This window comes from Triticum urartu, chromosome 6A (assembly GCF_056163025.1).
Source record: "Triticum urartu cultivar PI428250 chromosome 6A, HENAU_Tu73, whole genome shotgun sequence".
NCBI classification, from domain to species: domain Eukaryota; kingdom Viridiplantae; phylum Streptophyta; class Magnoliopsida; order Poales; family Poaceae; genus Triticum; species Triticum urartu.
In genome coordinates this window covers 34,899,943-34,926,376 of record NC_141878.1, presented here as the reverse complement: position 1 = coordinate 34,926,376, position 26,434 = coordinate 34,899,943, and the positions used below count along the sequence as shown (strand labels likewise).

The 26,434-nt window shown below is 42.1% G+C and overlaps 1 pseudogene; it reads left to right on the top strand.

The window, feature by feature from the left end:
* The window catches only part of LOC147963587 (uncharacterized), a 38,732-nt pseudogene extending 14,909 nt beyond the window's left edge, over positions 1-23,823 (top strand).
* The last annotated feature ends 2,611 nt before the right edge of the window (positions 23,824-26,434 follow it).

The following is a 26,434-nucleotide window of genomic DNA, read 5'->3' as shown; positions in this document are numbered from 1 at the left end:
TGTTCTCTTCATTCTCTCATCCTCTCCAGATATAAACAAGACAGCGGTAGCGACATTTTCTCTCTGCTCACCGTTGGTCACAGATCTGGCCGGATCCCTTCGGCTGGTGTGTGTAGAGGACTAAAAGGTGCATCGTTCACGCGGTCATCGCCGCCAAGGGAGGAAACCCACAGCTGCCAGAGGGGCCCGATCCTTTGCCCATGTCGTTCTCTCCGACACAGCGTCGGCTCGGGAGGTCCTCCAACCCTTCTTCCTCCCTGCCGTATTGTCCGCAGATCCGACCTGCCGCCGCTGACATCCCGGCAACCCTCAGGTATAAGTTCTTCGAAAGCGGCCTTGCTCTACTGCCCCAGCTCCCCACGTGTCTGCATGTGCATCTTTTTCTACTCCCATCAGCTCTTCCAAAGCCACCTAAATTTTTAGTATTATTAGAGGTAAAGCTACTTCATGCATTCGAATCTAGGGCTTTGTTCAAACAACGAAGAAAGGGGGGAAGTTGTAGCATGAATCTAGGACTTGATTCAAAGAGGAAATAATATGGTGAAAGTAGTAGAGACCGGATACCCAACCGGTCTCTTGGTTGAAAAGGGAAATAATGGGAAAACGCAATACAAACTGGATAAGGAACATATCTATTATTGGTTGAAAAAAGGATAGAAAGTGGCGGCTGGTGGACAAGTCAACAGAGTATGTCCAGGATTAGATTTGTTGCGATCACATAGTAAAAGGTCTCCAGGATTAGATTTGCTGCCCTCACATAGTAAAAGGTCTCAGGATTAGATTTGCTGCCCTCACATAGTAAAAGGTCTCAGGATTAGATTTGCTGCCATCACATAGTAAAAGGTCTCCAGGATTAGATTTGCTGCCCTCACATAGTAAAAGGTCTCAGGATTAGATTTGCTGCCCTCACATAGTAAAAAGTCTCAGGATTAGATTTGCTGCCCTCACATAGTAAAAGGTCTCCAGGGTTAGATTTTCTGCCCTCACATAGTAAAAGGTCTCCAAGATTAGATTTGCTGCCCTCACATAGTAAAAGGTCTCCAGGATTAGATTTGTTGCCCTCACATAGTACAAGGTCTCCAGGATTAGGTTTGCTGCCCTCACATAGCATGAACAAACTCGGCATCACCACTTTATGCCTCCTTGTAGGTACATTGTGCTGATGCATCCACTGTCGCATGTCCTTATACCAACCTTTTGCTGTTGTTAATGTAAGGGCGCATGTAAAATGAAGCGATCACACTGTTACCTTAGGGACATGTCTAACCAGTGTTATTGTTAATCTAATGCCTCCAGTGATAAGATGCAATTAAACTGTGTTACAAATGGCACTCCTGCTGTTTTCCCCAGTATGATAAGTAAGTTGCTCCTTTACGCTGCTCACTATCCTGGTGTCCCCATGGTCCCATGCCCTTAAACCAACTCTTTAGCTGCTGTTGATTTACTGTGTTTGGTAAACAAGCAATGCCACCATTAAAGTAATCCCATATTTGAGGAATCTCATTGTTGATCGTAATGCTTCTGGTAACATGAAGCATTGCTGACGTTTTAAAATTTCTACTATCCTTGCGTGATTGCCATGAACATAATTAAGATGCTTCTTTTCATTTTGTATATGTTTCGTATATTCCTATTGACCAGCAACTATTTACTTTCTATATTTTTGTGCAGATAGGGATATCCATTTCACCTTGTTGCTATTGTGACCTTTTGGTGAACTGCACAAAACATTTTTTTGGAATGAGTGTCTTGTGCAGTTCAACTAAAATGTCACGTGGGCAACATCTCTCAATTTTGGTGGAACTGCACAAAATGGCGATTGGAGTTTCCAAAATCTCCGTCAAGTTTCTGCTGGTAATCTCGTGAAACATTTTATTAGCCTTTGCATGATGGAGCCGTCACTGTCACCACAACGGCACTTTATTTTAGTGGAACTCCACAAAAGGATAAGAAAATTATAGTTGCACCTTACATGAGCCGGACAGCCAACCTTAATGTTCCTCAATTTTAGTGCAACTACTAAAGAAGAACCTGCCAGCTCACAAGAGCAAGTACTTCTTGCTAGCTGAATGATGCAATCTTTGCTTCATTTCAGGTGAACTGCAGAAAAAGGCGCATGAATTGAATCATGGAACTCCAGGCAGACCTCATCCAAGTAGAGCTGGAGGTTGAGTTCAAGGAGGCCGTTATTAAAGCGAAATCATGCTCTCCTGTCCCTTGTTTGTGTTGTGCAAACATGCTGTGCAAACAGGAATACTCAACTACATATGTTGTGACGGTCAAGAGCATTCGCCAAGTTCTTCGATTGTATGACATGGCTAGCCAAGATGGATTTAATCCCGATATTCACTTTATCAAAAGGCTCTAATGGGTTTGTTCTGAATCTTGCAAGCTGGGAATCAGTGAGATGTGTAGGCATCTTTGTTGTACTTATTATTTGAATCTTATTTGTTGGTTCCGAATCTTGCAAGCTGGGAATCAATGAGATGTGTAGGCATCTTTGTTGTACTTATTATTTGGATCTTATTTGTTGGTTCTGAATCTTGCAAGCTGGGAATCAATGAGATGTGTAGGCATCTTTGTTGTACTTATTATTTGGATCTTATTTGTTGGTTCTGAATCTTGCAAGCTGGGAAACATGGCATGATGATGCAGAGGACCACAACCATAACAAACAGTTCAAACATGGGAGTATTATCTTTGTGAAAGTGCACCGAATGTGCTGATCGTGTGCGTCCTGATAATAATTATTCTAATTGTTGTGCATGTTGATCCTGTGGCACTGATAGAACGAGCGAATGCATTGCTTGTTTTAAGTATAAATTTCTATTAAAGCTAATTAAATTTAAGTAAAGTGACCACTAACTCCTGTTATTACAGTACCAATACAGACCCGCTCGTGAACCGATGTGTGGCCGAGGGTGCATCTTCTGCCGGGCGTGCAGCGGACGAGGGAGGGGTAGTAACTGTTGTCGCCTGTACACACTCAGCTTACTGTTGAATCCAGTTCCCCAAGAGCTGAAAAACAAACTGCTGCCGCCGCCTACACACTCGTTCACTCGAAGAGACTCCAATGGCGATCCGAGGGGTGAGCCTGCTGGATATGGACTTCAGCAAGGAGTTCCCCTTTGAGTTTGCCGTTCAGTCCTATGGCTGCACCAAGTTGAATGTGATGTACACCAACGATACGGACTCGGTGAAGCTCTGCCTCGCCTCAGTCCTATGGCTGCACCAGGTTCTGGAGCATTCGCCCGTTTCAACGGCAGCGCTGACTGCACCTTCGCTACGGTGGAGAGAAGGAAGAACGCGACGATTCGGCCATCTGGTGCAACAAGCTTGTCGACATCCAGAAGCAATACAAGATCATCAGCAACAGGCAGGAGAAGGACTCGATGGTTGACCTCGCTAAGACCATCATCGACCCCTGGTGCGCCAACATGAAAGAAGACGACCTGAACACGTGGGAGGTACCTCTGAATCTAGCCTACATAACCTACGCGGCCAAGGACGCATATGGATGCTACGACATGTACAGGAAGATCTTGGACATGAGGGCATGTCTGCTTCCCGTAACCGACGAGTACACAGACAGCCGCAGCGTCATGATCAAGCGTGCCAGGAAGGTCTAGATGCTGTACTTTATCTGTTTATAAGCACCTTTATCATCTGAGTGTTTCATGCATTAGCCTATGTGTCGTAATTATCTGTTTTGTCCGAAATATTTCTTTTAAGAACCCATTACCTGATTGCTTTTTTTAGTGGCTATTTGCTTATGTATGTAAACTAGTTCACTTGTCCGTAAGAAAAAGTAGTTCACTCTGCTGCCGTGCTTTGAATCTCCCTCCTCCCAACATATTCCCCTCCTCAGGTGGACCCAGCAGGTCTCTGAATTTTCTCTCACTTTTTTTATGTAAACTGAGTTTTCTCCCAGTACTTTCCCCTAGAACCAACTCAACTGTCCAACGTCTAGCCTAAAAAATAATAATATCCCACGTACTATTAACTCATCAAATTAAAATGATATTTTATTTCGTAAGTTGAAAGTTCTTACAAAATAATAATAATAATTGTTTATATATAACTTGGCAAGTTAACTCCTAGTGATTGCGTACATAAGCTTGCAAAGATTTTACTGACGTGCAATCATGTGTTTATGTTTTTATAACATTTCTCTATTTTCACCCAGCCCAGCAAGTCCACGGATTTCGAGAAAAATGCAAATGGGATTTAAACGGGATGCGTAGATGCTACATCATTGTTTCACCCAGCCCACCAAATGGACTAAAAAACAAATGGATTGGCTGACATGTGGGCCAGTAGGTCGAAGCCTAAGAAGGCGTTGGATTTACATCCAACGGCCGGGATTCTTCTTCGATCTCTCGTCTTCTTCCCCCAGCGCTGCCGGAACCGCCTGCTCCAGCCTTCGGCGTCCAGTGGCGTTGTTTTGCGCTCCTCAGCAAAACGCTACCCCGCCGACGGCCAGGCCATCCCTCCACTCCGCACCTCCTGTTATTCTCTGCCAAGTGTAGGCCCACCCCGCACCCGAACCAGTCAAGTCTCCCACTCCTCTCCGTCTGCGACTCCACTGCCGCGTCTTCCCCATCTCCGGGTCGTTCCAGTCTGGGGCCTTGCCGTCGTCCACTGCCTCGGTGCGCTCGGTGCGGCGTGGTCAACATACGAGAGTCATCGGAAGAGGACTGTACGTGGAGAGCCTGACGGCTGGGACCCACGAGGTCCATGGTTGCATGCAAGGAAAGTTCCTCCTTATTACGCACTGTACGTGGGAAGTTCTATATTTCACGAAAAAACGTTCCCCCCGCTGACAGGTCGGACCCACCAGCTATATCTTCGCACGCAAGGAAGTGCCTCCTTATTACGCAGCAAAAAATGAATACCCCCTGCTAGCTGGGACTCACCATAGTGGGTGGCTGACTTGTGGGCCTACTAAGTTGACGAGGACGGAGGGCTTTGTCAACTTAGTCAATATGAACGATTCTAGCTCCAGTGACCGTACGATGTCCATCCAACGGCCATAGTGCTTCTTCAACCTCTGGTCTTCTTGCTCCAGCCGCCCAAAGCAACGCTGGTCGTGCCGCGTGCTCCTGCCTCTCATGGCCGGCTGTGATGCCGCGGAGGCCTCACCGCCCCCTACTACTCCCACCGCTGGCCCAGGGTATCCGTCTACTCACCCACACCCCCTGTTATTCTGCGGCGACGGCAGCCTCACGCCGCAGCCGAACCAGTGAACCCTCATACTCCTCTTCGCATGAGCATCCACTGTCGCGTCTTCCCCGGCTCCACGTCGTCCCCTTCCTAGGCCTCGCCGTCGTCCACCACCTTGGTGCTCTCGGTGCGGCGTGGTCAATGTGGTCAACGACCGACTTCCATCGAAAGAGTATTGTACGTGGAGAGGCTGATAGCTGGGTCCACAGCCACAGCCTAGTTTTTTGTGATTTGCCAAGTAAGTCGCTTTGTCAGGCCTGTTGGGCTGTAAATCTTTCAAGATGAGGAGAGCTTCATTCGGTTGGCCGAGAAAATGGATTACTAGTAATGAGAAATGGGTTGTACATTTTTGAAACACATCAAACCGGCAATTAGTTTCAAATATCTTTCTTTCATTTCGAGATTTTAAATTACATTAATTTTTATGCGTGGAGAATTTGCTGGATTTTATATTGATATACATTTATTTTTAAAATCAGTTTGAATGTGAGTCGAAATTTCGGGATTAAAAATAGTTCAAACTGCACCGAAATATGCAAAATTTCGTATAATTTTTTAACCGTGGCCACAATATGGGCTGTAATGCTAACAAAAAGAATATGGACTCCAAAAAAACCTTAAGAATTAGCAAATGGGCTGTAAATTATTAGAAATAATGGCAGATGGGCTGTATGCTGTTTTCCACATATTTGAGGCTTTCCTATAAAAAGGTTGACGCACAAGCAGTGACTGTTGGATGTCCATCAAACGGCCATCGTGCTTATTCAATCTCTGCTCTTCCTGCTCCAGCCTATCAAACAAGCGCCGGCAGGACTGCCTGGTCCCTCCTCCCCCGGTCGGCTGTGTTGCCGCGCAGGCCTCACCGCCCCACCGTACTCTCATCGCTGGCCTAGCCATCCCTCTACTCACCGACACCTGCTGTTATTCTCCGGCGACGGCAGACGAATCAGTAAACCCTCGTACAGTCGTACTCCCCTCCGCGTGGGAAACAACTGTCGAGTCTTCCCTGCCTTTGTGTCATTCCCTTCCTAGGCCTCGCCGTCGTCCACCGCCCTGGTGCTCTCGGCGCGGCCTGGTCAACATGGTCAACGACCGACATGCATCTGAAGTGGACTGTACGTGGAGAGGCCGACAGCTGGGTCCACGGCCGCACGCAAGGAAATGCCTCCTTATTACGCGCAAAATAATGATTCCTCCACGTGACATCAGGGACCCACCGAAAGGGCCTCTGTATTTCGCAAAAAAAACATTACCGCCGCTGACAGCTCGGACCAACCAGCTATATCTTCGCACGCAAGGAAGTGCCTCCTTATTACGCACAAAAAAATGAATACTCCCCCTGTTAGCTGGGACCCAGTATAGTGGCAGGCTGACTTGTGGGCCTACTAAGTTGACGGGGACGGAGGGCTTTGTCAACTTAGTCAATATGCACGATTCTAGCTCCAGTGACCGTACGATGTCCATCCAACGGCCGTAGTGCTTCTTCAACCTCTGGTCTTCTTGCTCCAGTCGCCCAAACCAGCGTCGGTCGTGCCTCGTGCTCCTGCCTCCCGTGGCCAGCTGCGATGCCGCGGAGGCCTCACCGCACCCTACTACTCCCACCGCTGGCCAGGCCATCCCTCTACTCACCCCCACCCCCTGTTATTCTACGGCGACGGCATCCTCACACCGCAGCGAACCAGTGAACCCTCGTACTCCTCTACGCGTGGGCATCCACTGTCGCGTCTTCCCCGGCTCCACGTCGTCCCCTTCCTAGGCCTCACCGTCGTCCACCGCCCCGGTGCTCTCGGCGCGGCGTGGTCAACGTGGTCAAGGAACGGCTTCCATCGGACATGGACTGTACGTGGAGAGTCTGATAGCTGGGTCCACAGCCGTAGCAAGGAAGTGCCTCCTTATTACGTGCAAAATAATTATTCCTCCACCTGACAGCGGGGACCCACCGGACGGGTCACCGTATTTCGCGAAAAAAACGTTTGCCCCTGACTGCTGGGACCCACCAGCTACATCTTCGCACGCAAGGAAGTGCGTCCGAGCAAAAAAAACGATTTGCCCCCTGACTGCTGGGACCCACCAGCTACATCTTCGCAGGCAAGGAAGTGCCTGACAGTCGGGAACCACCTGGTCGAAGCGTACGTAGCGTTGTCATTCTGGTCGCGAATGTGTATGTACATATATACTGGTGGATGTAGAGGCGCGCACGTGTCGTAGTAGAGGCGCGTACATGTCATAGTAGAGGCGCGCATGTAGCATGTACACGTACGTACAGCGGCCAGGGTGCAAGAAAGAAAATACGGTCACGTATGTGTACATATGGGCGGGGTCTCGAACGCCTACTCGGGCATACGTACGGCCAGGGCTCGTGTACATGGTTGGGTCGGAACGGAGAAATAGCGTCCTCGTCGTGTTCATGGGGAGGCAACGGAATGCGTCGTGTTCATGGGGAGGCAACGGAATGCGTCGTGTTCATCGAGAGGGCTTGGATGAAACAGGCGATGGAAACGAGGCCTGGCGTACCGCAAACGGAGGAAACGGCCTTGTGTTCGACCGGCCACATTCGAAACGGGATCCTGTTCATCGGGAGGGGTGTGGCATACCGCAAAACGGAGGAAACGGACCTCCTACGGTCGAAACGGGGGTCCTGTTGATCGGGAGGGGTGTGGCGTACCGCAAAGCGGAGGAAACGGACCTCCTACGGTCGAAACGGGGGTCCTGTTGATCGGGAGGGGTGTGGCATACCGCAAAACGGATGAAACGGACTTGTTTTGGAGCGCTATGGTCGAAACGGGGGTCCTGTTCATCGGGAGGGGTGTGGCGTACCGCAAAATGGGACTCCATGGGATACTGTTCATCTCTACCGTCGACCTCCTCCAGCCTCCACGGGCTACCGTCGACCTCCTCCAGCCTCCACGGGCTCCTGTTCATCCAGCCGTCCACACCATGGGGTCCTGTTCAACCACCCCTCCACGGGCACCCCTCCACCGTCTACTGTTCATCCAGCCCTCCACACCACGGGGTCTTGTTCATCCACCCCTCCACGGGCACCCCTCCACCGTCTACTGTTAATCCAGCCCTCCACCACACCACGGGGTCCTGTTCATCCAGAGGCAAAGCCACTGCTCACTGTTCATCCAACCCCCCCCCCCCCCCGCAACGCTCATTGTTCATCCAATCGATCGGCTTCAGTTAGCAGCAGTAGCGAAGGAATCGCTCAATCGGGCTTAGTTAACAGCCATCGATCGATCGCTCGGGTTCAGTAACGCGTAGCCTGCAGTGTACTCGCTCGGGTTCAGTTAGAGCCCAACGCCTCGCTCGGGTTCAGTTAGAGCCAACGCCTCGCACACACGCGCGTACGTGTACGAGAGAAACGCACATGCTATCATAGAGCGGCATCGACATGCCGTGGTACAAATTTTGTCCCATTTGGGGCGGGTTTGGGTATATGCTTCTCACAAACCGGAGCTTCTCACAACAAGCATGATGGTTTTCGGTAGGGAATGTCCCACCTTTGGGGACGAAACAATATCCATTGCCTCTTATTGCTTTCAAATTTTTTTCTCGTTCCAACATGGAACAACAGGAGTGTTGTGTGAGTTTTAGTGATTTTTCGGGGTTCGTTTGGACATTTTTATGCATTAACTGAGTTTTCAATGCATTTTATGTGCATAATTCAAATTTGAACTACATGCACATGCTCCAGTGCATATAAATTAGTTGAAAAATCTGTGTCCTTGGGTGCATGCTTAGGTCCCATGCAAGAAATGGGAATGAATTTCAAACACTGGGGCACCGTCAATTGCCGGCAAAACATTGAGATGCCTGGTTTTTAAATTCTAGTAAATCCAAAACTCGTCTGAAACTCATGAAACTTGGCATGCTATCATGGAGCGGCATCAACATGCCGTGGTACAAATTTTGTTCCATTTGGGGCAGGTTTGGGTATATGCTTCTCACAAACCGGAACTTCTCACAACAAGCATGATGGTTTTCGGTAGGCAACATCCCACCTTTGGGGACGAAATGATATCCATTGCCTCTTATTGATTTCAATTTTTTTCTCTTGTCAACATAGAACAACAGAAGTGTTGTGTGATTTTTTGTGAATTTTCGGGGTTCGTTTGGACATTTTTATGCATTAACTAAGTTTTCAATGCATTTTATGTGCATAATTCAAGAACTACATGCACATGCTCCAGTGCATATAAATTGGTTGAAAAAACAAATATGTGTCCTTGGGTGCATGCTTAGGTCCCATGCAAGAAATGGGAATGAATATCAAACACCGGGGCACCGTTGATTGCTGGCAAAACATTGAGATGCCTGGTTTTTAAATTCTAGTAAATCCTAAACTTGTCTAAAATTCATGAAACTTGGCATGCTATCATGGAGTGGCATCAACATGCCGTGGTACAAATTTTGTCCCATTTGGGGCAGGTTTGGGTATATGCTTCTCACAAACCGGAGCTTCTCACAACAAGCATGATGGTTTTCGATAGGGAACGTCCCACCTTTGGGGACGAAACGATATCCATTGCCCTCTTATTGCTTTCAAATTTTTTTCTCGTGTCAAAATATAACAACATGAGTGTTGTGTGACTTTTTGTGATTATTCGGGGTTTGTTTGGACATTTTCATGCATTAACTGAGTTTTCAATGCATTTTATGTGCATAATTCAAATTTGAACTACATGCACATGCTCCAGTGCATATAAATTGGTTGAAAAATCAAATCTGTGTCTTTGGATGCATGCTTAGGTCCCATGCAAGAAATGAGAATGAATTTCAAACACCGGGGCACCGTTGGTTGCCGGCAAAACATTGAGATGTCTGGTTTTCAAATTCTAGTAAATCCAAAACTCGTCTAAAATTCATGAAACTTTGCATGCTATCCTGGAGCGGCATCAATATGTCGTGGTACAAAATTTGTCCCATTTGGGGCAGGTTTGGGTATATGCTTCTCACAAACTGGAGCTTCTCACAACAAGCATGATGGTTTTCGGAAGGGAACGTCCCACCTTTGTGGACGAAACGATATCCGTTGCCTCTTATTGCTTTCAAATATTTTTCTTGTGTCATCATAGAACAACAGGAGTGTTGTGTAAGTTTTTGTGATTTTCCGGGGTTCTTTTGGACATTTTTATGCATTAATTGAGTTTTCAATGCATTTTATGTGCATAATTCAAATTTGAACTACATGCACATGGTCCAGTGCATATAAATTGGTTGAAAAATAAAATATGTGTCCTTGGGTGCATGCTTAGGTCCCATGGAAGAAATGGGAATGAATTTCAAACACCGGGGCACCGTTGATTGCCGGCAAAACATTGAGATGCCTGGTTTTTAAATTCTAGTAAATCCAAAACTCGTCTAAAATTCGTGTAACTTGGCATGCTATCATGGAGTGGCATCAACATGCCGTGGTACAAATTTTGTCCCATTTGGGGCAGGCTTGGGTATATGCTTCTCACAAACCGGAGCTTCTCACAACAAGCATGATGTTTTTCGGTAGGGAACGTCCCACCTTTGGGGACGAAACGATATCCATTGCCTCTTATTGCTTTCAATTTTTTTTCTCATGTCAACATAGAACAACAGGAGTGCTGTGTGAGTTTTTGTGATTTTTCGGGGTTTGTTTGGACATTTTTATGCATTAACTGAGTTTTCAATGCATTTTATGTGCATAATTCAAATTTGAACTACATGCACATGCTCAAGTGCAGATAAATTGGTTGAAAAATCAAATATGTGCCCTTGGGTGCATGCTTAGGTCCCATGCAAGAAATGGGAATGAATTTCAAACACCGGGGCACCGTTGATTGCCGGCAAAACATTGAGATGCCTGGTTTTTAAATTCTAGTAAATCCAAAACTCGTCTGAAATTCATGAAACTTGGCATGCTATCATGGAGCGGCATCGACATGCCGTGGTACAAATTTTGTCCCATTTGGGGCAGGTTTGGGTATATGCTTCTCACAAACCGGAGCTTCTCACAACAAGCATGATGGTTTTCGGTAGGGAATGTCCCACCTTTGGGGACGAAACGATATCCATTGCCTCTTATTGCTTTCAAATTTTTTTCTCGTTCCAACATAGAACAACAGGAGTGTTGTGTGAGTTTTAGTGATTTTTCGGGGTTCGTTTGGACATTTTTATGCATTAACTGAGTTTTCAATGCATTTATGTGCATAATTCAAATTTGAACTACATGCACATGCTCCAGTGCATATAAATTGGTTGAAAAATCAAATATGTGTCCTTGGGTGCATGCTTAGGTCCCATGCAAGAAATGGGAATGAATTTCAAACACCAGGGCACCGCTGATTGCTGGCAAAACATTGAGATCCTTTGTTTTTAAATTCTAGTAAGTCCGAAATTCTGTTAACCATTCACATGACGCCACGTGTCTTGGTTTTAATGACTGTAGGAGGTGTCGTGCGGGCAGCTGCTTGACCTTGACTGAACGGGATGCGTGCGAGCGCCGTCTGGTACGCAGACTGACCGAGAGGGTTGCAAGCTGTCCTTGAGTGCACAGGCTCACTGGGAAGTGTGCGAGCTATACACTGTGCAGGCTCACTGGGAAGCGAGCCCTTTGACTTGCATGGCCACCTTCCCTGTTCGCATCCTCTCCATTAATGGCACCCAAGCCAAAGTTTAATTCGCTTTTTAAATATAAAACACTCATCGCAAACATTTTAGTTAGAACACCCGTATGCAAACCGACAGCTTCCCCAGGAAGCCAAGAGAAAATATGCCGAGCAGGATTTCTACAGCTATTGATCGCAAACATTTTAGATAGAACACCCGTATGCAAAGTTAGAGCGCATGATGCGTGTGGTCGCTTGCGGTTCAGGCGGCCGCGGCGCGCTCTGCTCGCGTCCCGCTGCGCGCGCTCTGCTCTCACGTCCCTCCGGGTGCTCTGCCCTCATCCCTCCACGCGCGCTGCCAGTGTTTTGGGGCAGCGCATGATCACGCACGTTCGTGTGCAAGCGGTTGCACCGGGCGCGGTGCGACGATGCAGTTACCCGCTACAAAAGCTGACATGCGGACGCGCCGAGAATCCACGCCGCCCGGCCCCCTTTTATTCCTGCGGCCATTTACCTTCATCTCTCGTCTCACATGTCACAATAAGCACACCCACGAGGACACATACAGAGAGGACATCCAGCGATTCCAATGGCGCTCCTCGTGGCTCCAATGGCGCTCCCAGTGGCCGACGACGACAACGGCGGGCAGTTCACCATGAATCATGTAGTGGACACCCACATGAGGAGGAAGGCCCTCTCGGTGGTGTAGACGAATGATCCGGTCTCGGTGGAGAGCTCCATCTAAAATATGGAGCAGTTCCTTGCCGAGGAAAAGTACCGAGTGGTCGGCTTCGACCTCGAGTACACCATCGGTCGTGCCGGGCACGATCAGAAGGTTGCCGTTGATACGTCTCCAACGTATCTATAATTTTTGATTGCTCCATGCTATATTATCTACTGTTTTGGACTATATTGGGCTTTATTTTCCACATTTATATTATTTTGGGGACTAACCTATTAACCGGAGGCCCAGCCCAGAATTGCTGTTTTTTTGCCTATTTCAGTGTTTTGAAGAAACAGAATATCAAACGGAGTCCAAACGGAATGAAACCTTCGGGAACGTGATTTTCTCACCGAACATGATCCAGGAGACTTGGACCCTACGCCAAGGCACCAGAGAGGCGGTCACGAGGGTGGGGGGCGCCCCCCCTTAGGGCGCGCCCCCCTGCCTCGTGGGCCCCTCGGAGCTCCACCGACGTACTTCTTCCTCCTATATATACCTAAGTACCCCCAAACGAACAGATATGGAGCCAAAAACCTAATTCCACCGCCGCAACTTTCTGTATCCACGAGTGGAGTAATAGTAGTAGATGAGTGGAGTAATAGTAGTAGATGCAGGCAGGAGTCGGTCTACTTGTCATGGACGTGATGCCTATATACAAGATCATACCTAGATATTCTCATAACTATGCTCAATTCTGTCAATTACTCAACAGTAATTTGTTCACCCACCGTAGAATACTTATGCTCTTGAGAGAAGCCACTAGTGAAACCTATGGCCCCCGGGTCTATTCTCATCATATCAATCTCCATCACTTTAATCTTGCTTTGCTTTTTTACTTTGCCTTTTACTTTTCACTTTGCATCTCTATATCAAAAATACCAAAAATATTATCCATCATCTCTATCAGATCTCACTCTCGTAAGTGATCGTGAAGGGATTGACAACCCCTAATCGCGTTGGTTGCGAGGAGCTATTGTTTTTGTGTAGGTACGAGGGACTTGAGCGTGGCCTCCTACTGGATTGATACCTTGGTTCTCAAAAACTGAGGGAAATACTTACGCTACTCTGCTGCATCATCCTTTCCTCTTCGGGGAAATCCAGCGCAAGCTCAAGAGGTAGCAAGAAGAATTTCTAGCGCTGTTGCCGGGGAGTCTACGCAAAAAGTCAACATACCAAGTACCCATCACAATCCCTATCTCCCGCATTACATTAGTTGCCATTTGCCTCTCGTTTTCCTCTCCCCCACTTCACCCTTGCCATTTTATTCGCCCTCTATTTCCCAATCTCCTGCTCCTTCTCCGCCTCTCTTTTCTGTTTGCCTTTTTCTCGCTTGCCTTTTGTTTGCTCGTGTGTTGGATTTATTGTCTGTCGCGATGGCTCAAGATACTACCAAATTGTGTGACTTCACCAATACCAATAATAATGATTTCCTTAGCACTCCGATTGCTCATCTTGCCAATACTGAATCTTGTGAAATCAATACTGCTTTGTTGAATCTTGTTATGAAAGATCAATTCGCCGGCTTTCCTAGTGAAGATGCCGCTACTCATCTAAATAGCTTCGTTGATTTATGTGATATGCAAAAGAAAAAAGATGTCGATAATGTTGTTGTTAAATTGAAGCTATTTCCTTTTTCGCTTAGAGATCGTGCTAAAGCTTGGTTTGCATCTTTGCCTAGAAATGGTATTGATTCTTGGAACAAGTGCAAAGATGCTTTTATCTCTAAGTATTTTCCTCCCGCTAAGATCATCTCTCTTAGAAACGATATTATGAATTTTAAGCAACTAGATCATGAACATGTTGCACAAGCTTGGGAGAGAATGAAATTAATGATACGTAATTGCCCTACTCATGGTTTGAACTTGTGGATGATTATACAAAAATTTTATGCCGGATTGAATTTTGCTTCTAGAAATCTTTTAGATTCGGCCGCGGGAGGCACTTTTATGGAAATCACTTTAGGAGACGCTACTAAACTCCTAGATAATATTATGGTTAATTATTCTCAATGGCATACTGAAAGATCTTCTAATAAAAAAGTGCATGCGATAGAAGAAATTAATGTTTTGAGTGGAAAGATGGATGAACTTATGAAATTATTTGCTACTAAGAGTGTTTCTTCTGATCCTAATGATATGCCTTTGTCTACTTTGATTGAGAATAACAATGAATATGGATGTGAATTTTGTTGGTAGGAATAATTTTGGTAACAATGCATATAGAGGGAATTTTAATCCTAGGCCTTATCCTAGTAATCCTTCTAATAATTATGGAAATTCCTACAACAACTCTTATGGAAACTTTAATAAGATGCCCTCTGAATTTGAGAATAGTGTTAAAGAGTTTATGAATTCACAAAAGAATTTTAATGCTTTGCTTGAAGAGAAATTGCTTAAAGTTGATGATTTGGCTAGGAACGTTGATAGAATTTCTCTTGAGGTTGATTCTTTAAAGCTTAGATCTGTTCCTCCTAAGCATGATATCAATGAGTCTCTCAAATCCATGAGAATTTCCATTGATGAGTGCAAGGAAAGAACCGCTAGGATGCGTGCTTCCAAAGATGCCTTTATTAAAGCATGTTATTCCAATTCTTATGAAAATCAAGATGAAGATCTAAAAGTTATTGATGTGTCCCCTATCAAATCTTTGTTTTGCAATATGAATCTTTATGAAACTGAATATGATCTTCCTTTACCTAGAAGGCGTTCTAAAAATTCGGAGTATTTAGATCTCTATGATGAAATTGATGAAAGTGGGATGGAAAGAAATAAAACCCTAGATGTTGCTAAACCCACTATATTGGATTTCAAGGAATTTAATTATGAAAGTTGCTCTTTAATTGATTGTATTTCCTTGTTGCAATCCGTGCTAAATTCTCCCCATGCTTATAGCCAAAAGAAAGCCTTTACCGAACATATCGTTGATGCCTTGATGCAATATTATGAAGAAAAACTTGAGTTGAAAGTTTCTATCCCTAGAAAACTCTATGATGAGTGGGAACCAACTATTAAAATTAAAATTAAGGATCATGAGTTTTATGCTTTGTGTGATTTGGGTGCTAGTGTCTCCGCTATCCCCAAAACTTTGTGTGATTTGCTAGATTTCCGTGACTTTGATGATTGCTCTCTAAAGTTGCATCTTGCGGATTCCACTATTAAGAAACCTATGGGAAGGATTGATGATGTTCTTATTGTTGCAAATAGGAATTATGTGCCCGTAGATTTCATCGTTCTTGATATAGATTGCAATCCTTCTTGCCCTATTATTCTTGGTAGACCTTTCCTTAGAACGGTTGGTGCGATTATTGATATGAAGGGAGGGAATATTAGATTCCAATTTCCATTAAAAAAGGGCATGAAACACTTTCCTAGAAAGAAAATAAAATTGCCATATGAAACTATCATGAGAGCCACTTATGGATTGCCTACCAAAGATGGCAATACCTAGATCTATCCTCGCTTTTATGCCTGACTAGGGGCGTTAAACGATAGCGCTTGTTGGGAGGCAACCCAATTTTATTTTTAGTTTTTTGTGTTTTTCTTCTGTTTAGGAATAAATAACCCATCTACCTTCTGTTTGGATGTGGTTTTGTGTTTTAGTTAGTGTTTGTGCCAAGTTAGACCTATTGGATCTTCTTGGATGATAGTTATTTGATCTTGCTGTAATTTCCAGAAACTTTGCGCTCAGTGCCCGAATTATTAGAAATCACCATAACGTGATAAAATACTGATTCCAATTGCTTCTGATCAATAAACAAATTTTCTAGGTCGTCCAAGTTTTGTAGATTTTTTTGAGTTACAGAAGTTTGCGTTAGTTACAGATTACTACATACTGTTCTGTTTTTGACAGATTCTGTTTTTCGTGTGTTGTTTGCTTATTTTGATGAATCTGTGGCTACTAAAATAGTTTATAATCCATAAATAAGTTGGAATACAGTAGGTTTAACACCAATATAAATAAATAATTAGTTCATTACAGTACCTTGAAGTGGTCTTTTGTTTTCTTTCTCTAACGGAGCTCACGAGATTTCTATTGAGTTTTGTGTTGTGAAGTTTTCAAGTTTTGGGTGAAATCTTTTGATGGATTATGGAACAAGGAGTGGCAAGAGCCTAAGCTTGGGGATGCCCATGGCACCCCAAAGATAATCCAAGGACACAAAAAAGTCAAAGCTTGGGGATGCCCCAGAAGGCATCCCCTCTTTCGTCTACTTCCATCGGTAATTTTTCTTGGAGCTATATTTTTATTCACCACATGATATGTGTTTTGCTTGGAGCGTCTTGTATTATTTGAGTCTTTGTTTGTTAGTGTGCCACAATCATCCTTGCTGTACACACCGTTTGAGAGAGCCATACATGAATTAGAATTTGATAGAATACTCTATGTGCTTCACTTATATCTTTTGAGCTATGTAGTTTTGCTCTATGTGCTTCACTTATATCTTTTGAGCGTTATAATTTTGCTCTATGTGCTTCACTTAGATCTTTTAGAGCACGGTGGTGGATTTGTTTTAAATAAACTATTGATCTCTCATGCTTCACTTAGATTATTTTGGGAGTCTTAATAGCATGGTAATTTGCTTAATAATAATTTGCTTGGTATTCAAGATTTGTGACACTTTCTTTTGAGTGCGTTGAATACTAAGAAAAGATTAAGGCTTGATAATTGTTTTGAGATATGAAGATGGTGATATTAGAGTCATGCTAGTTGAGTAGTTGTGAATTTGAGAAATTCTTGTGTTAAAGTTTGTGATTCCCGTAGCATGCACGTATGGTGAACCATTATGTGATGAAGTCGGAGCATGATTTATTTATTGATTGTCTTCCTTATGAGTGGCGGTCGGGGACGAGCGATGGTCTTTTCCTACCAATCTATCCCCCTAGGAGCATGCGCGTAATACTTTGCTTTGATAAATTCTAGATTTTTGCAATAAGTATATGAGTTCTTTATGACTAATGTTGAGTTCATGGATCATACGCACTTTTTCCCATCCTTCCACCATTGCTAGCCTCTCTAATACCGCGCACTTTTCGCCGGTATCATACACCCACCATATACCTTCCTCAAAACATCCACCATACCTACCTATCATGGCATTTCCATGGCCATTCCGAGATATATTGCCATGCAACTTTCGACCGTTCCGTTTATTATGACACGCTCCATCATTGTCATATTGCTAGCATGATCATGTAGTTGACGTCGTATTTGTGGCAAAGCCACCGTTCATAATCCTTTCATACATGTCAGTCTTGATTCATTGCATATCCCGGTACACCGCCGGAGGCATTCATATAGAGTCATATTTTGTTCTAAGTATCGAGTTGTAATTGTTGAGTTGTAAGAAAAATAAAAGTGTGATGATCATCAATTTTTAGAGCATTGTCCTAAGTGAGGAAAGGATGATGGAGACTATGATTCCCCCATAAGTCGGGATGAGACTCCAGACGAAAAATAAAAAAAGAAAAGAAAAAAAGAGGCCATAAAAAAAGAGAAAAGGCCCATACAAATAAAAAAAATTAAAAAATGAGAGAAAAAGAGAGAAGGGACAATGTTACTATCCTTTTACCACACTTGTGCTTCAAATTAGCACCATGATCTTCATGATAGAGAGTCTCTCGTTATGTCACTTTCATATACTAGTGGGAATTTTTCATAGAACTTGGCTTGTATATTCCAATGATGGGCTTCTTCAAAATTGCCCTAGGTCTTCGTGAGCAAGCGAGTTTGATGCACACCCACTTAGTTTCTTTTGATGAGCTTTCATATACTTATAGCTCTAGTGCATCCGTTGCATGGAAATCCCTACTCACTCACATTGATATCTATTGATGGGCATCTCCATAGCCCGTTGATACGCCTAGTTGATGTGCGACTATCTTCCCCTCCTTTTGTCTTCTCCACAACCACCATTCTATTCCACATATAAGTGCTATATCCATGGCTCATGCTCATGTATTGTGTGAAGATCGAAAAAGTTTTGAAAAAGTTAGAGTATGAAACAATTGCTTGGCTTGTCATCGGGGTTGTGCATGATTTAAATACTTTGTATGGTGAAGATAGAGCATAGCTAGAATATATGATTTTGTAGGGATAACTTTCTTTGGCCATGTTATTTTGAGAAGACATAATTGCTTTGTTACTATGCTTGAAGTATTATTATTTTTATGTCAATATAAACTTTTGTCTTGAATCTTTCGAATCTGAATATTCATACCACAATTAAGAAGATTTGCATTGAAATTATGCCAAGTAGCACTCCGCATCAAAAATTCTCTTTTTATCATTTACCTACTCGAGGACGAGGAGGAATTAAGCTTGGGGATGCCTGATACGTCTCCAATGTATCTATAATTTTTGATTGCTCCATGCTATATTATCTACTGTTTTGGACTATATTGGGCTTTATTTTCCACTTTTATACTATTTTTGGGACTAACCTATTAACCGGAGGCCCAGCCCAGAATTGCTGTTTTTTGCCTATTTTAGTGTTTTGAAGAAACGGAATATCAAACGGAGTCCAAACGGAATGAAACCTTCGAGAACGTGATTTTCTCACCGAAGGTGATCCAGGAGACTTGGACCCTACGCCAAGGCACCAGAGAGGCGGTCAGGAGGGTGGGGGGCGCCCGCCCCCTGCCTCATGGGCCCCTCGGAGCTCCACCGACGTACTTATTCCTCCTATATATACCTACGTATCCCCAAATGAATAGATACGGAGCCAAAAACCTAATTCCACCGCCGCAACTTTCTGTATCCACGAGATCCCATCTTGGGGCCTGTTCCGGAGCTCCGCCGGAGAGGGCCGTCATCACGGACGGCTTCTACATCATCATAGCCTCTCCGATGAAGTGTGAGTAGTTTACCTCAGACCTTCGGGTCCATAGTTATTAGCAAGATGGCTTCTTCTCTCTTTTTGGATCTCAATACAAAGTTCTCCCCCTTTCTCGTGGAAATCTATTTGATGTAATCTTCTTTTTGCGGTGTGTTTGTTAAGACCGATGAATTGTGGGTTTATGATCAAGTTTTCTATGAATAATATTTGAATCTTCTCTGAATTCTTTTATATATGATTGGTTATCTTTGCAAGTCTCTTTGAATTATCCGTTTGGTTTGGCCAACTAGATTGGTAGTTCTTGCCATGGGAGAAGTGCTTAGCTTTGGGTTCGATCTTGCGGTGTCCTTTCCCAGTGACAGAAGGGGCAGCAAGGCACGTATTGTATCGTTGCCATCGAGGATAACAAGATGGGGTTTATTTCATATTGCATGAATTTATCTCTCTACATCATGTCATCTTGCTTAAGGCATTACTCTGTTTTTAACTTAATACTCTAGATGCATGCTGGATAGCGGTCGATGAGTGGAGTAATAGTAGTAGATGCAAGCAGGAGTCGGTCTACTTGTCACGGACGTGATGCCTATATACATGATCATACCTAGATATTCTCATAACTATGCTCAATTCTGTCAATTGCTCAACAGTAATTTGTTCACCCACCGTAGAATACTTATGCTCTTGAGAGAAGCCACTAGTGAAACCTATGGCCCCCGGGTCTATTCTCATCATGTCAATCTCCATCACTTTAATCTTGCTTTGCTTTTTACTTTGGCTTTTACTTTTCACTTTGCATCTCTATATCAAAAATACCAAAAATATTATCTATCATCTCTACCAGATCTCACTCTCGTAAGTGACCGTGAAGGGATTGACAACCCCTAATCGCGTTGGTTGCGAGGAGCTATTGTTTTTGTGTAGGTACGAGGGACTTGAGCGTGGCCTCCTACTGGATTGATACCTTGGTTTTCAAAAACTAAGGGAAATACTTACACTACACTGCTGCATCATCCTTTCCTCTTCGGGGAAATCCAACGCAAGCTCAAGAGGTAGAAGTAGTCGCTCAGTTGTGCGTGCGAAATGACGTCCTCGTCTACCACTTCCACCTTGCCACAAGGCCTTGCGAGCGTTTCTCCAGGTTTATCAAGAGCTCCAACTACAGTTTCGCTACGGTGGACACCACCAACGATCTAAAAGCGCTCAAGGTTTCGGACTTGAGATTCTCGAATCTTGTCAACATCCAGCACCACTACAAGGTCTGGGGCACCGACAAAAGCAAACTGAACTCCCTGGTTGACCTCGCCTCGGCCATCATCAACCCCTACTACGCGAAGATGAAGCAAGAGAGCAATAAGGACAAGAACGCCTGGCACAGTGTGTGGCATAAGAGACTGGATGAACAACATGTCAAGTACGCGGCCATGGATGCGTACACAAGCTACGAGATGTACAGGCGGATCGTTGACATGAGGAATTGTCTTCTTCCTGAACCAGACGAGGGATCGAGCCACATAGCAGTGGCGGGAGCGTCACAAGAAGTTGATGACTAGACGATCGTTTCTCCTACTTTAGAATGCATGCAATTGTTTATCGAGGTGTGTGCGAATGATCTATATAGTCACTTATGTAATTGGATGTTTATTTCAGTTATATATATATATATATATATATATACATATGTTATTCTACTGTAGACAGAGCAATTCACACGGCTTATTAGCAGCAACTGTCTATGTTATTATTGGTCTTCGCACACATTTCAGATTACGGACCTGTTTGCCGCGTATCACACACATCTTGTTCAGTTGAACCGTTTCCATTGTGTTGCCTAATCACATACAGTTCATCCCAGTGAACTGTATGATGTATATCGCACACGCCTTCATCTGGCTGCCCGTTTCTTTTGTGTGTCCTCATCACAAACAGTTCATTGAGCTGAACCGTATGCCTTGCATCGCACATGCAACTAAATTCTGAATCATGTTTGATGCATCTGTCATCGCAAACGTTTTGCACCTTTTTGATGGTTTTTTTACACCACCGTTTGCGATTATGGCATCGCACACAATTTCGTCGACCATCCTGCAGTAGTGAAAGAAATTGTATATTTTTTTCTTGATCTGGTTGGTGCACAGAAAAAGTAAGAAAGTTAGCATGATAGAAAATCTGACATAGAATTCTCTGATTGTGTTGATTTTTTTCTTGCAGTTAGTTGATCTTGTTGGGAATTCAAATGCTGAGCATCTATCTGAAAATGAAGATTCTGATGATGAAACTGGAGCATGCAATGGCAAGGAAGAATATGCATTCCCTACACTAGATGAATTGGAGAAATCAAGTACACCCGCTGTTGGCATGGTTTTCTCTATGCTAGACGAGGCAGACAGATTTGTGAATGTATATACGCAGATGAATGGTTTTGCAATGAAAAAAAAGGAAGAAACTACAAGCAAAGGAAGATCACTATACAGTGCTTCAAGAGTAGGAAGACACGTGAAACCAACTCGGGTATTAGGAAAAGGAAGAGGAGTGTAATTGAGAGAACAAACTGCGCTATGAATGTGACAGTGAAGCTAAGGGAAGGAAATGGTTTATTCTGTCTGTTTGTCTGGAACATAACCATAGCTTTGTGAGCTTGCCTTCACTCACCAAATTCTTCCTCAGCCATAAACACATGAATGAAGCAGAAATACTCTTGTCTAAGTTGCTGCAAGAAAATAGGGTGAAACCACGAAGAATTATGAGCATATTTAGGAGGCTGCATGGTGGGGACTTTGGTAATTTGACATTTGACGTCAACAATCTTGATAACCTGAAATAGGATGAGCGGATAAAGAAGATGAAGAACACATATATTGAGTGGACTAGGTAGTATATTGAGAAGTTGCAGCTTCCGAACCCTGGTTTCATCTATAAGATGCAAATAGATGCTGATGACACTGTGCGAAGCATTTTCTGGATGGGTGCTCGGTCAAGATTGGACTACAAGTTGTATGGAGAGATCATATCCTTTGACACAACCTATAGCACTAACAAGTACAACATGCCGTTTGCACCGATTGTTGGAATCAATGGACATGGGCGAACAATAGTGTTTGGTTGGGCACTATTGCAAAATGAGAAAGCAAATACTTTCACATGGTTGTTTGAGACTTTTGTAGAAGTCATGCAAGGGCAGAAACCAGGGATAATCTTGACTGATCAAGATTCAGCAATGAAAGTGGTTGTTCCTCGAGTGTCCGGAGATTCTCTCCATAGGTTCTGCATATGGCATGTGCTGAAGAATATGAAGGAAACATGGGTGCATACATGGCTTTGAGGGGAAGAAATGAAAACTGTATTGATGCAATATGCCACTGTTGATGAGTTTGTTGCAAATTGGCAAGAGTTTTGTGCGAAGTATGACTATGCAGAGAAAGATCATATTAAAAGGATGTGGGAAATCCATGCCCATTTTGTTCCGGCTTACTTCAAAGGCATGTTTTGTCCATTCATTTGATCAACAAGCCGTAGCGAAAGTTTCAACTCCAACTTCAAGGACTGCATAAGAAGGAAAGACACGATAGAAGCATTCATGAAGCAGTATGAGCTATTTCAAGAAAATGTCATCAATATTGAGAATCAGGACAGATTTGTGTCTAATGAGAAAACTCCTATATTATGAAGCCGATGTCCTTTAGAAAGGCATGTTGCAAGAATTTTCACCTGTGGCATATATTTGAAGATGTTAACAGAATTTTTGAATGCAACAACTTTTGGTGTAATTGAAATAGAGAGACAAGTTGTATGACTTGAAGAGGAATTTCAGTTATGAACATCTAGAATTCAGTAGGAAGTTGTTCCGAGATGCTGTTGATAGGGAGGCAGCAACGTTTGAATGTTTATGTGGGAAGTTTGAAAGAGATGGAATCCTTTGTTGTCATATCTTAAGATTATTTACTCAATTTGATATTGTTGAGTTTCCGGAGTGTTACATTCTGAACAGATGGACTATTGCATTTAGAGAGAATGAGTTGAAGAAATTCAAGAACGATCTCATTGAAGTGACAGGAACAGACCCTTCTCATAATGTTGTTTGGTATGCTATCGTGATGAGTAAGGTTCCTGATGCATGCTCAGACCTTAGTAAAGATTCTGAGTTTAGTAAGGAATTGCTAGAGGCAGTGGAGAAGGTGCATGCAAAATATTTGGAGCGCAATAAGGCTGTTGAAATAGTTGAGTGTGATAGTACGGGCGCTTTGAATAATCCTACTATAATACCAACACAAACTGTGAACACTGCAGAGATGTTGAGAACACAATCTGAATGCTTAGGTACTTTGAAAGATCCTCCTATGATACCTTCGAAATCTGTCAACAAAGGTCAGAGGTTGAAATCACAATCTGAAAAGAACTCAGCCAAGAAAATAGCTGCAAAGAAAAGAAGCAAGGACAAGGACAAAATGGTTCAGCATAAGAAATGAATGGTATTGGATTAGTAACTAAGATGTACATTCTAATTTGACTTTGGGAAATCATATTCTAATTTTGGCTTTTCTGTCTGTACAGTTTTGACAGTTGAATAAGCTCTCTGAAAACCTATTTTCGTGGTCACTTTCGGTCTAGGAGTGGTACATTGGTGTCAAGGAAATTTTTTAGTGCCTCTCATGATATTGCTGCTATTTTTTCTACAAATTGTTAGGTATATTGATGAGGACTTGTTGCAGAGTGAAAAAACTATTTATTGTGTGGACAACTATTGAAAGTTTAGACAAATTATTTGGAGCATGTGTATTGTGGAAAAAAATTGTTAGCACATGCTTTTGTGGGTTGCATTCAAAAGCAGTTTTGAAATGAAGAAAAATTTATTTGGAGAATGTGTATTTTGATTGAATCCTTTTTTAATAATGTTTGCCAATTGATAGAGATTGTGTATTTGGAGAATGTGTATTTATTTGGTAAGAATTGAATTTGTACTAACACCCCGAGTTTAAAAAGAATGTTGAAAATTTAAGAAAAGTGTAGACAAGTTTACGTGGAAAAGTCCACGGGTTTAAAAAAAGTTGTTTCATTTATATAGAAAACAAATGTTGTAACAAAAAAATTCACTGGTTTAAGTAAAAGTCTTAACATTCGTATTTGCAATTTCTAACAAAAAAAAGTTTACAAGTTTAGAAGAACTTGTTCAAGAATTAAGAAAAAAATGTTGACAAGATATTAAAAAAATGTTATTGTTCAGATTTACGAGTTGGAAGAGAAAATGTTTACAAGTTTAGGACAAGTTTTTGATAAATTAATAAAAAAATGGTGTAAAAGTTCAGAAACAAGAAAACTGTTCATAGTTTAGAATAGCTGTCCTCTGGTTGTCAAGTTGACAAATTTGTGGACCGAGGTTAGAAAAAATGTTGACAAACTTAGAAAATATGTGAACAACTTTTTTAAGAGAGTTGTTCGCACGAAAATTACAAAATTGTTAACAAAAAATTTAAAAAATATATTAATAAAAATGTTAATGAATTTAATGCTCTGTGCACTATTTTCAAAAAAATGTAGATAAGCTTAGAAATGTAGGAATCTAAACATTAAACAATTCGTTAAACAATGAAAACACTATTCAGGATTATTAAAGAAAATTTGTTCATAAAATCGAAAAAGTTGTTCACACCTTTGAAGAAGAAGAAAATATTGTCAAAAAATTGTAAAATATGTTGGAATTTTTTTGTGGAAAATATGTTAACAAAAAATTGAAAGAAATAGTTAACAATCTATTCATGATTTTATTTAAAAAATGTAGACAATGTTACGAAAGTTATTCACAACTTATTTTTAAAAAATGTTCACAAAAAAGTTCACGGGATTAAGAACAGTGCTAAAATTCATATTAAAAATTTGAATCAAAAAAAGGTTGACAAGTTTACAAGAAGTTGTTCAAAAATTAAGAAAAAAAAGGTTGATAAGATATTGAAAAAATAGATAATCATGTGGTTTGCTTGACAACTTCTTCTAATTTGCTTGACAGTGGTCTAAAAGTACAAAAATAAGAAAAAATGTTCATAAGTTTGCTTGACAAGTTTTCAACTTTGTGGCCGAGGTTAGGAAAAAATGTTGCGAAATTTAGAAAATATGTGATCAACTTTTATAAAAAATGTTAACGTTCTGTTCACTATTTTCTAAAAAATGTAGATAAACTTAGAAAGTTCTTGACAACTTATTTAAAAGAATGTTGGCATATTTTAAAAACTTGCTCGCACGTTTGAAGAAAGAAGGAAAAATTTGACAACAAATTATAAAATATGTTGACAAAATTATAGAAAATATGTTAATGTTCGTATTTTCGAGTTATAACACAAAATAAAATAAATGTTAACAAAAAATAGAAAGAAAATGTCAAAAATCTATTCACGATTTTATTATAAAAAAATATAGACAAGCTTACGAGAGTTATTCACAACTAATTTTAAAAAAAATGTTTACAAAAATTAAGTTGTTGTTCACACCTTAGAAGAAAAAAATGTTGACAAACTTTTGGAAAATATGTTAACGTTTGTATTTTGAAGTTGTAACACAAAATACAAAAATGTTAACAACAAAATGGAAGAAATTGTTAACAATTTATTCACATTTTTATTTTAAAAAAATGTAGACAAGCTTACGAAAGTTATTCACAACTTATTTTAAAATAATGTTCACAAAAAAGTTCACGGGTTTAAGATCATTGTTAACATTCGTAATAAAAAGTTGTAACAAAAAAATGTTGACAAGTTTATGAGAACTTGTTCAAAAATTAAGGAAAAAAATGTTGACAAGATATTGAAAAATAGTTAATCTTTTGATTTACGAGTTGGAAGAAAAAATGTTTACAAGTTTAGGACAAGTTTTTGCCTAAAATAATAAAAAAATATTGTCTAAAAGTTCAGAAACAAGAAAAATGTTCATGAGTTTAGAAATAGTATTCCTTTAGTTGTGAAGTTGACAAATTTGTGGCCTGAGGTTAGAAGAAAATGTTGACAAATTTCGAAAATATTAGAACAACTTTTATACAAAAAAATGTTAACTGTCTGTTCACTATATTATAAAAAATGTAGATAAACTTAG